This window comes from Micropterus salmoides, unplaced genomic scaffold (genome assembly GCF_014851395.1).
Source record: "Micropterus salmoides isolate LMB-PRFRI ecotype aquatic unplaced genomic scaffold, ASM1485139v1 Ms_hic_scaffold_5, whole genome shotgun sequence".
Classification (NCBI taxonomy): domain Eukaryota; kingdom Metazoa; phylum Chordata; class Actinopteri; order Centrarchiformes; family Centrarchidae; genus Micropterus; species Micropterus salmoides.
The window spans coordinates 3114939-3126682 of NW_024044237.1; positions in this window are offsets into that span (position 1 = coordinate 3114939).

The following is an 11744-nucleotide window of genomic DNA, read 5'->3' on the forward strand; positions in this document are numbered from 1 at the left end:
TTATCATAGTAATATCATTAAACAATTACTTACATCAACCAGAAGGCAAAGTGAATCTTAATTTTTCCTTTGAAGAAGGCCATCATTACCAATATGGCAGCAAGGCCGGGGTCCACATCCCCAGGTTCTCTTTCGATGTCAGCGAGGACAGTCCTCACCTCTTTCTCCAGCACAGCAGCTGCCCCCTGAAGAACTGCAGCACCCTTCCCTTTTTTCTAGCGATGGACTCCCTGCGTTTTGATTCTAGTTCAATGCCTGTAAGTGTACTGAAATGCTGGATCATGAACCTCTTCATGAACAGGAAAGGCCATTCACTCTTAAGTTGGTGCATGCTAGGTGCAGGTGCTTCATTGATGGCATGATGCTGGGGCTCATAAGTGATCAGCATCAACTCGTTCACTCTTCCTCTATCTGTTCCTTTTTGGCCCTCTTGAGTGAAAATGCTTTTAAAGGAGACCTATTATACTGCTTTTCCAGCGTTTCTGTGCCGTTAGTGTGGGAGCACATGACCATATATGGAACAGCGGCTCCGTCTGGCTTGGTATTAAGTAGAACGGAGCCGTTGGTTGAAAAGCAGTTCATAACAGAACGTTCAGAACAGCAGGAAACCTGAGGCTTTTGCTCACAGGGATTTCTTATAAATGCTTTAACCTCATTTTTTGAAACTTTGGCCATGTTTAACATGAACATCCAACATTATAACATTGTAGATAAATTATAAAATGTGGAAAAGCATAATAGGTCTCCTTTAAGCTCCTCCTCCTTCTCACGTAGAGACTCTCTTGTTTCTCCCTCAGGTAGCTAGGCTGTCATTTTATACAACTATGCTGTCTGTTTTTGCTATTCTTCGCCCTCACAGCAGGCCTTTTTTGTTTTCTTAGCCGTGCAAGGGTTGGGTTCTTGTTCAGGTTGTCTTCTCTTATTTTCAGTTGTGAACACAAAGTTAAGTGTCCACCGCCCATTCGATCGCCTTCATCTGTTCGGTTTTCAAAACTGTCAGGATATTGTTCAACGAAGTTTTTTACAACAACAGCACACTGACTCAGAGTAGGATTTCCATATATTTCTCTGATGGCATCTACAATGACTCTGACCATGTGTCTCTTCTAGGGATGAAACGGTATGAAAATTTCATGTACGATATTAGTGACCAAAATGATCAGTTATGAGTATTATCACAGTATTGTAAAAATGTGTGAAAAAAATTCAAATGTACTGATACACACTGATACCATTTCAACAAGTTTTAGCTTGAAAACTACAAATATAATTGCCATTTTGTTTGCATAAACAATAAAATAACAGAAAATACCATTTGTAAACATGTGAAAATCATCAGTGTGCATTATCAAGTTTTATATTTTATATTATATAGGTAACACAATGACCCCGTGCACAATTCCATGATAACAAATAAGTCTGTAGAAGACAGTGATAGTAACTGCATGAGCCCAAAAACTGGTATCTGGTATTCTGGTCTCTTCCTCTGTTCAAGACGTTGTTTTAGACTCAATCTAGTGTCTTGTTCAACAATTCACAAATGAAACCTTTTTCTGGTATTACCCCCTGTGTTTAAGGTGTGTTGGGGTTTTCAGCATATGGTCAGGTTTGGTTATTAGCTGAATATCAAACATATTCTAGAAATATTAATATTCAAAATTATTAGTTATGATTCATAAATACGGGGCAGCACCCTGGAATCAGGGATCAATAACCATATATGAGCCAAATTTGATCACAACTATCTGCTGCCCAGACATACAAAAGCCTCTTACGTGTCGCTTTGGTAGTGAGTAGATCTGTCAGTCCTTTAGGAAATCCAGCAGAATTTTCTCTCGGCTCGGTTCTGACGATGCCGGCACAGCTGATTCTTCGGCAGCAGTAACAGGAATCAGTGAAGTCGACTTATGTTGAGAAGGTAGAACACAGGGGTGATCTTCTCTCAGTTAAGCATGGGGTTTATCCGTCTTCTTCTGCAGACATGAAACGTTATTTTGTGTATAATATTTTCCTTAGGGATCCAAAATTGTGTTGGTAACACAAAGAAAAACATAATAGGTAAGGTAGAAAAAAGAAGAAAACAGAATCCCGTGAAGGACTGGGAACGCCCAGAGGGGTTTGGGGTGTTGGGTTTTATACCTCCGTTCACAAAATGGCTGTACTTCCTGGGATTACTCCGCCCCCTGAAAGCTTCAGCCAATACAAACCTTTGGTTTGGTTTTAAAGTTAAGAGTTCACAGGTAGTGTGAATTAACTGACTGGGGGCCATCTGGGCTTTCCATTGTTCTCTAACCCCCTTTGTGTAGACTAGCCGCATGGCCAGGTTCCTCGGTGACCAGCAGGCCCATCTTTGTCTTTAGCTTGTCCTTTGCCTTGATTTAAGACAGGCTCCTCAGTGACCTGAGCGCCCATTTTTGTTGTCATGGATGTGAGGCCCAACAAGTGTATTCATTGTAAGTTCAGATCATAGAAATTGTAGTAGTATAGGCTACTATATAGCTTACCATTAGTATAATATTAATTCCAGTTGGACAAAAGAGCAGTTTCATTTTTGTAGGTTGATTTCAGTCATTAACTTATTGTGCAAAAAAATACTCTACATGGAGGTCAGTCTCTCATTTGCATACAGAACAACAAGTTCTGAGTGACTTTGATGAGCAACTTTATGCACACGGCTGTATGAAAGACACCCAAGCTTCTCCCTCGTCTGTCTCCGCTGACAGAGATAAGCAGGCAGGCAAGAACAGGAACAGGTGAGAGTAACATAGTGCCCAGAGATACCGATATGGAGAGGCCAGAAAAAAGGTCTGCCAGCTTGTGAGAAGGTCCAGTTCGTGAAAGAGTAAAATGTAGCACAAGCACAAGCAAACAGCTTTGATATTGTGAGAAATCACAGGAAGTCATCTCTCCCATTAGCACTAGTTCGTAGCGGAATGTTCATGCGCAGTCAAACCAACGCAGCAGCTGGTTTATAAAGCCAGCTGCATGTGTAAAATACAGCAGCTGTGGATGAGAGGAGAGGTGACTGCTGGAAGTCAAAGACGTCATAGTTAAGTTTATGTTCTGCTTGCTCAACAGTTGTTTGATAAATTTGTGTATGTGACAAGATCACGAGATCTTGTCACACCCCTAAAAATTAAATTGTCACAATATTTCTCGTCAGGTAAAAAGCATAGATTGTATTTAAAAATGGACGTAGTATCCGTGACGTCACCCGTTGGTTTCTGAAGAGCAGTTTTGAAGCCCGAATTGGGCAGAGCTGACTGTCACCATCTAGGCACAGCGCATCATTCCCGGATAACCATAAATGGGCAAAGAGCGAAAACGAAAACGAACAATTTGAAGCAAATCAATTAACCCTTTTACATAACAGCAGTTACGAGTTGTTTATTTGGACGTCACCTCAGTATGTTACTTGTAATAAACGTAATAAGCTAGCGGTAGAGTCCTTAGTTACATGATGGAAGCTGTATAACTTGTAAAACGTTGCCATGGCTGTTATCAAGTTAATTAATACCCCACACCGCTATATTGAGTAATGTTGCTGCTTGGCAGGGCTGTGTGAGATTATTGTCTGGAATAGGACACTTGAGAGAGAAAGGTGCTTTTTATATTGGCCACAAGATTCTTGTTGAGGATCTGATGCCTCCACGCCTGCTTTAACTGTAAGTAACAACTTGGCTACTGGACATTTGACAGCTGATATAAAATTGTCTGTCTTAAGAGGACAACACAAAAACATTTAAAGACCGTCTCCCTTGTTCCATTTCTCCCACTTATGTGACATAATAGTGCTGTCAACATTAAAACACTGAGGCATCTTTTAGAAGAGCATCTCAGAAAATGTGAATACTGAGGAAATTGTGAGCATCAGAACCAGACTGAGAGATTAAAGGCTTCAGAAACCGTTAATTAGCTGATTAGAGAGCTCTTCTCCAGTTGACATTTCTGTATAATTTATAATACAGAAATGTATTTATTCTAAAATGTTTAAACATTTTGAGATACTGGAGTTTTTATTTCCATGAGCTGTAAAGTGTAATCAGGATGAAAACAAAAAAAGGATTTGAAATGCTTCGTTTATATCTGACATTCACTTTTAGAATAGAATTACGTTAGAAAATTAACTTCACCACAATCTTCGATTTATTAAAGACTCATCTGTTTTGTTTACCACAGATAAAACATGAAACATTAAAGCTGAACTCTTGCTAAAGAACATCAGTCTAGTATAAGTTGAAAAGTGAAAATACTCCCAACATGTTTCACATGACATATGTAATTATGCAGTGTATTTCTGTGTGTGAGTATTTTTACTTTCTACCTTATACTTTAAGATAAATAAGGAGCCATACACCCAGTACCCATATACTGTATAACAGAGCCTGAAGTTTCTGAAGAGTGCCTTGTTTGCTGCCCTGATATAAGTCTAGTTTAAACACAGAATAATGTGGGCACATCCAAACCATCCTGTGGGTAAGTGCTGAAACAAAGAATGATCTGCACAGAGTGATTATGAATCCCACTAGGTGGATTTTATTGTGACCTTGAAAACTCTGAGGTCTCACAGCTGACCGAATGCACATGTAGGATATAGTCTATTCAACGTAAACCACACAAGAGCTTCTCAGAGGTCGCAAAGATGACACCTTAACAGGGCTTCAAAACTATGCAGTGTGCAGATAATTCTTTTTGAATAGATGTGAATACCAGGAAATGAAAGCTGAAATTCTGAACTCTTGTCTCATACTCATCTTTTGATCTTAAACCTGAATGTCTTCAGTGAACAACAACAACCAAGGAATTTGCCTTACTGTTCCAACACTTTTGGAGGGGACTGTAATTCCCAGTTGAAGATATCTGGAATTTCAGACAGGTATGATCTCCCACTTGGTAAAAAGAAGTACAGAAGATAACATAGATAACAGTCCTCATTCTGCGATATAAAAAAATAATAAATGCAGTTATATGATAGTTACATTTACACACAGTTGCGTCCTACAGTGATGGTTCTGGTGTTTCCTTACAGACGTGTGCTCCACTCCCATTTTTCCAGCAGAATAACTTTTCTGCTCTTTACTCGTCTCTTGAACTTTCCACTTGATCTAGTCTGCCCCTCCTGCTCTTCCCCCTTCACTCACTCCTCTTGCTCTTCTGCTTTTTGCACCCACATTATCCTCTATCCATTCCTTTTCATCTCCCTCCTATCCCACTCCATGGCTCTCTCATTCTTTCTCACCTCCTGTCCCTCGACAGCGGTGTCAGATTTTCCCCTGGCCATGAATTTTGCATGACTGTTCGTCTATGCAGCTGGAAGACTCACTTTCCTCCTCTCCAGCCTTTTCTTTGACACACACAGTCACAGTCCCTCTAAGAACACTGTGACCATATCTCACCAACCCGGTCTCCTCATTAAAGTTCTATGTTAAATAAATGTTTCAGGGTGATCTTTTTACTTGCAGCACACGAGTCTTGTCCATTACTTGCAGGCGAACAAATCTGTAGACTTCAGCCACTCTAATAAATAAGCCGTCTTCATTCCAGTTCCTACAAACCTATGTAATAATTAACTAAGAGGGAACAAATGTGGGAAAAGCAGGAATCAAGGCAAAAGGGGTTAAGATAGAGGACAAGATTGGGAAATGACCTCTGGAAAGGAGGGAAAGACCTGATGTAGAAGAAAGTGTGAAGAAATTCAGCTATTTTCCTGAGAACTGTATCCCTAAGAGTACTGTTCATCTTGCACAATTCTGCAGCGCACAGCGGGAAGTAGTGTCACTCTGATAGTCTTACTTCTATTTGGGATAATTATGTTCTGAGTTTTGAAAGGGTAGTTCCCATAATGCTTTGGGGGCTGCAAGCCGGAATCATAATGTTACTATAGAGTCAGTGAGTTAGCTGTAGATGACACTTTTTAGCCTGTATTTGTTTACAACAATAGCTGGATTATGTTGTATACCAAAGAAAACACAATAATAATCAGGCAAAATTTTCTATGAATTCAAAAAGGATCAATAAACCGCCTGATTTGAATGGATTTTCAAAGCAATAATCAATGTACTTCAGATCAAGATAGCATCATACACTTACATGTAAATGCATTTTTTGTTGTAGTGGCTCCTTCCATGTTTGTTTAGCTTTTTTTTAACACCTCAGGGCTTCCTCTGGTAAACCCGTATTTAAATCCACACTGCTTTGAACTGTGTGTTATTCTCTCAGGCAAAGTCTGCAGAGATGCAGACTCAAGGAACCTGTGCATAAGGGGCCCAATTTGACAGCGAAACGGCCCTAAGCCCAGGATATAGGTCAATTCTCATGCAAGAAATTGACACGTAAAGCTGATCTTTATAATAACCTCATGATGCTAATGTATTCCTGTAATAGTGGCAGCGTCGCTTCTTCTGCAACAACAACCATCGCCTTGTGTGATGATCTACGACACGTATCAAATTCAAGGCCCACGGGCTGAGTCCGGCCCACCATGTCATTTTATGTGGCCCGCAAAAGTTTTAAGGAGTCATGATTGTCCTAAAATAAAAGTCTATGCTGCCATAAACTACATCTCCCACAATGCATGTCGATCTTGTGACCCGAGAAGTGACGGCATCCCGCCACTAGATTGCAATGTTTCCACACCCACTACAGTAGTTTTCCGACAAGTGGAGATGAGAAATGTATACAAACAATCCCTAAATGTCCAAGACGAGAAAAACTGATGCAGAAGGAAGGCAGTTTCATGCATGGTGGTGTTGGACCGTGACTTTAAATTACCCTTTTTAAACTGTGTAGTCCTTGGTCCTGCGTGTTCTTTCATGAAGCAATAGGAGAAGATGTTTTTGGTCCAAATTAATCAGTTTTATTACAAGTAAATAAATAAAGCTTACAGAGCTCTGGGTCGATCTTCCTTTCTCTGACAAACAACAAGCTGTATCAGTTCATGAAGTCTGACTGGCTATCTCTCCCTGACCCAGTGTGTTAATATACATCGTCACGTCATAAAACAAGAGTGTAGGTCAGATTGTAGTGTCAGTCCATGATTGGCCCAGATGTTTGTCATCTGACTCCACGAATCACCATGCTGTTGCTGGGCAGATTACGAGCGTAGTTTCTGAAATGAGATATCTTGGAGAAGAGATGTTTTGTTACCACATTCCAAACTAGCCCTCAACGATTGTTAAAGTCTCCTTATCTGATCACGCAGAGACCCACTGTTTCTGCACCTCTTCAAAAACACCACATCAGGTCTCGTTTAAGAAATGATAAACCAACGTATAAACTTCTACCTATAAAATAAGTCAGAGATCAATATAAGATGAAGAAAACATGTTTGTTCTTCAAGGAGAAAAACCGGTATGCTAGGAATATGTCTTTTGTGTCATGAGGCAGTATCAGTGATGAAGGATCAGCGTTAGTTAAGGCTCCTGCAGACTACACGATTTTCAGCGTCAGCCAATGGCCTTTTACACTACACAACTTGCCGTCTTGTGACGGGAGTCTTGAAGTCGTTGTGGCGTTCACACTAAGTGACTGATCGGTGACAGGAGGTCACACACTACACGAGCTGACAGCGACTCTGTCACCCGACGCTGGTCTCCAAACCACGTTTTGTCAAGAAAACACACCTGAAATGTGAAACGGGAAATGACGCGAACCTACACACGAAACAGCTGTTTGTTATTATAAAGACAAAGACTCTGGGTGAAAGAATGGATCAGCAGACGCAGCTAGCAGGGATCATCTGAGCTACAGAGAGCTGCAGGGGAGTGAAAAGTGTTTTGCAGTGAAAAGTAGCTGCCTGCTGTCATTGGCTGGATGTGGATGTCGAGTTGGACGACTTCTCCACATTATTGGCACGCTAGATATCTGGCAGAGGTCAGTGATGTGTCAGAAATGTGTCGGGGAGCCGTTTTGATGCGTTGTTGAGTAATTCACACATAACGACTGGCGATCGCAGATCAACCGCTGAATTACTCCCGATCACAGCCTGACGGTCTCCGAGCGGCAACCCGGGCTGAAAATCGTGTAGTGTGAACCAGGCTTAGGCTCCAGTAGCCTATGCGTCTGCATTTCTCCAGGTAATCAAACTACCTGTCATTAGTTGGACGTATGGCCTCTGCAAGGCTGTGTGCAGCTGGACTATTTGTTTTATCACATCTGTCCCTCATGTTATTAGCAGCTCACAGTTATTTGTTTTACCAGAGTTCTGCACCTCTGGACTGTGGGAAAGTGAAAAGTTACTGTAAAAGCTTGTTGTTGATGATTGATGGAGTAATGATGGGTTTTAAATCTGATAAATTCATTTAGTTATTTTATAAGAACAGAGAAATTTTCTTAGTAATGCTAGATTTTTACATCTGATAAATGTCCTTAACTTGAACACCAACATTCAAATAACTTGTAAGTTTAAACTTGGCAATAAACCCAATTCTGAGCATTTTATTTTGCTCTGCAGGCGGTCTGTGGGCTGAGGGTGTTGCACAATCTTGCGATAGTCATTTCCGTGACTATAGTGCGCAACCGCAGTGTTTGATTTGAGACAACACCACCCTTTCAAAATTAACGCACTAAGCAAGTGATTACATAGTGTACATACAGTTACATAGTTATTTAACAATATGTTAAGGAGTAGTTATGTTTATACAGTCTTACAGCTGCAACTGGCCCTTTGAGGGTCATCGTAATGCTTATGTGGCCCTTGGTGAAAATGAGTTTGACACCCCTGATCTGCGGGGAGTGTCTTCTCTCCTGCCTGTGTGTGTGTGTGTGTGTGTGTGTGTGTGTGTGTGTGTGTGTGTGTGTGTGCTCTCTCTTGCTCTCTGTTCAGACACAACTGACAAATATGTACAATACTCAAAATACAATTACAAACAGCAGTGACACAATAATAAATATGCTGGACGGGCAGATTTTGATATTTCATCATGTGGAGGGGAAAAATCAGGGTAATTGAGGTTCCAGGAGAACAGTAGGGAGAGTGACAGGAAAATCAAAAGGCTTGGCAATTATGGGATGCATATTTCATCATTTATCAGAATCAGATAATTTATATCATATATACTAGATTTGCTTGCGGCAAGGAAAAAAATCATACAGACGGCAAAACTATCACAGCAGACGGCGGAAGTTAGCACAAAAAGTAGTTTCTTTTTCATTGACCGTCACTGTGTTCGGGTTACATTTTATTCCCAGGTGCATAAAATCCTGGAACATAACTGGAAAAGAAATTTATGAACGGCCTATCTACCATTTAATGCAAGTATTACATAGGACCTGGATGCATTAAAACGCTAATGAGGCACTACCTGCAGAGTGCTTGTTGTAAATCTACTGTGGACGTGATTAAAGGAGATGGTGTTTGTGGATGCTAATGAGTTGCCAGCTGATAACAATAAAGTCTTTACAGCAAATGAGGGATAAAAAGGTTGATTAAAAGCAAGGTGGGAAATTTTAATCTCCCAAAGGATGGGCTTTTTCATTAAAGGAACCTGCATTCCAACAGTTGAGATTCTTTCCTCTTAATCAGTGTTATGACATATGGCAGATAACACTGAGTCATTATTAACCCCTCGATGCCTGAATTTATTTACAATGAAAAAAATTTAAAAATAACAATTGTTTTCATTTGCTTTCAGCTTGATGTTAAATTAAGTGAAGATTGTTAATTTGTCTATAGAACATAGAAAAGATATGATGCAAATTAGCGACAACAGGCATAAATGAGGTTCCCAGGTACGTATCAAATATGCACAAACAGGCATTTGGGGAATACAAACGCTATCTCAGCTGCAGTCTGAAAGGAAGAGGTGTGATGCGAATTTGCGACAATTGGCGTTAAGGGGTTAAACAGAAAGTATGTGGCCCTTTAGAGATTTTGATCTCCATCCATATGGCTTTATTCTGACCATGCATGTGTGAGTGTTCGCAAACGAAGAGGATCATTTGCAGTGTTGACACTATTAAATTACACTGAGGAGAAAGTGTCGGTGGCCCTACAGTGGCCTTTTTTTGAATAATTGCCTGTTGGAGCACAGGAGTGTGTACGGGAGCGTGCCTTCATGCATTCGCACTCAGTCACCCATCACGCACCACCGATTGCTCATTAGGTATGTTGGCTCTTGCAAGGACCTGAATACCAAAGAGGAAGACACTCTGTCTTCTCTCTGCGACAACAAAGACAGAGACAGATACTGCCAGAGGCTGCTGGAGAGACTATGGAAATCCTGTCACAAGACTAAGAGTCTACAGCCATGCTAGCAGCTTTGTGAGGCTGCGTTTGGTGCCAGTGCTTTTAGCTAAATGCTAAAGTCAGCATTCTAACTTGCTCACAGTGACAATGCTAACACACCAACGTTCAAATTACTTGTAAGTTTAAATTTGGCAGTAAACCCGGTTTTGAGGATTTTATTTTGGGTGATAAAGCCTGGCTGTTATTTTGCAGCTCTGCAGGCGGCCTCTGTGCTGGGGGTGTTGTCATTTCCAGTTAGTGCACAACAGCAGTGTTCTATTTGAGACACCACCCTGTCAAAATGAACGCACTAAGCAAGTGATTACATAGTGTACGCAGTGTACTACATGTTAGTATACTCAAGGAAGTACCCGACACAGCTATAGAGATGCACCCGGGGCATCTCACACAGACGCTGAAGGGTACCTTTAGCTTCAAATAACTATGCTTTGTGCTGGTGTGCTGGACGCCCTGAGATGAGAACGGTCTGGAAATACTGTACTGTATTATGTTGAGCAAAACAGGTGTTTTGTTGTATGGAAGTTAAAGTAGTTAGTCCCAGGTCAACTGGTTGAATGATTTGCTGAATTAGCTGTTGGTTAAACTGTGTTTCCTCAAATGTTCTTATAATCACTATGCAATTTTCATATTTTACATTAGTTAGTCTGACCATAGTGATGTTAGAGTATATGGCTTTGTGTGTAAACTTTAAATTAGAATCACTGGTCAGAAAACTGGAGAAGGCCGTGTTGGTTCCACACCATGTGTCCCTTCAGACAAAGAATATAGTTTTCAGTCTGAAAACCTTCCTCCACACAACCAACCTCTTCAGTCAGTGCATGATTTAACATTTTCTCAGCAAGCCTTTGAATGCCTCAGTACTGAACTGCAGAATTTCGTTTTACTTTGTTGTTGTGCAATGTAGTCTCACGAGTTATAGCACGTTATTTCCCTGTTTTTAGTGTTATCTAGCCAACAGAATTAGCCTAGCCGAGGAAGCTAGAATAGTCAGATATATTTTATTTGACAAGCCAACTTGTAACCCAGGAGAATAGCTCGTTTTCCCAGAGCAACAACAGCTGTTTCTGAGTCAGCTTTGAAAGTAACTTTCTGAAAGAAGCCCACTCTGAGTTCTAATGAAGGTTAGCACAGAATATCCGTTGAATCCGACATCTTCCTGAGAACTGGGCCCACAACATCTTGATCCAGTGCGAACACCAGCAGCTGTAAAATAGGCGGACTGCAGCAGCATCAGTTAAAGCAGTTTAGCTTCTGCTTTGATGACAGATTTCTGTCTGCTTTCCTGTGGAGGGTTCATCCGCAGCTTGTCACCCCTCTTTTAAAATATATTTTTTTATTTCGATATTATTATTATTATGTGGTTTATGGGTAAAGCAGTATGAATCACTAAGGAACCTGGAATTAAAATAGTTCGGCAGAGGCAGGGATACTGTACATAGACCACAACGGGGCAACTGCATATGACGGTCTGGAAGACTGTAGTGGCACCTGTGCGAGA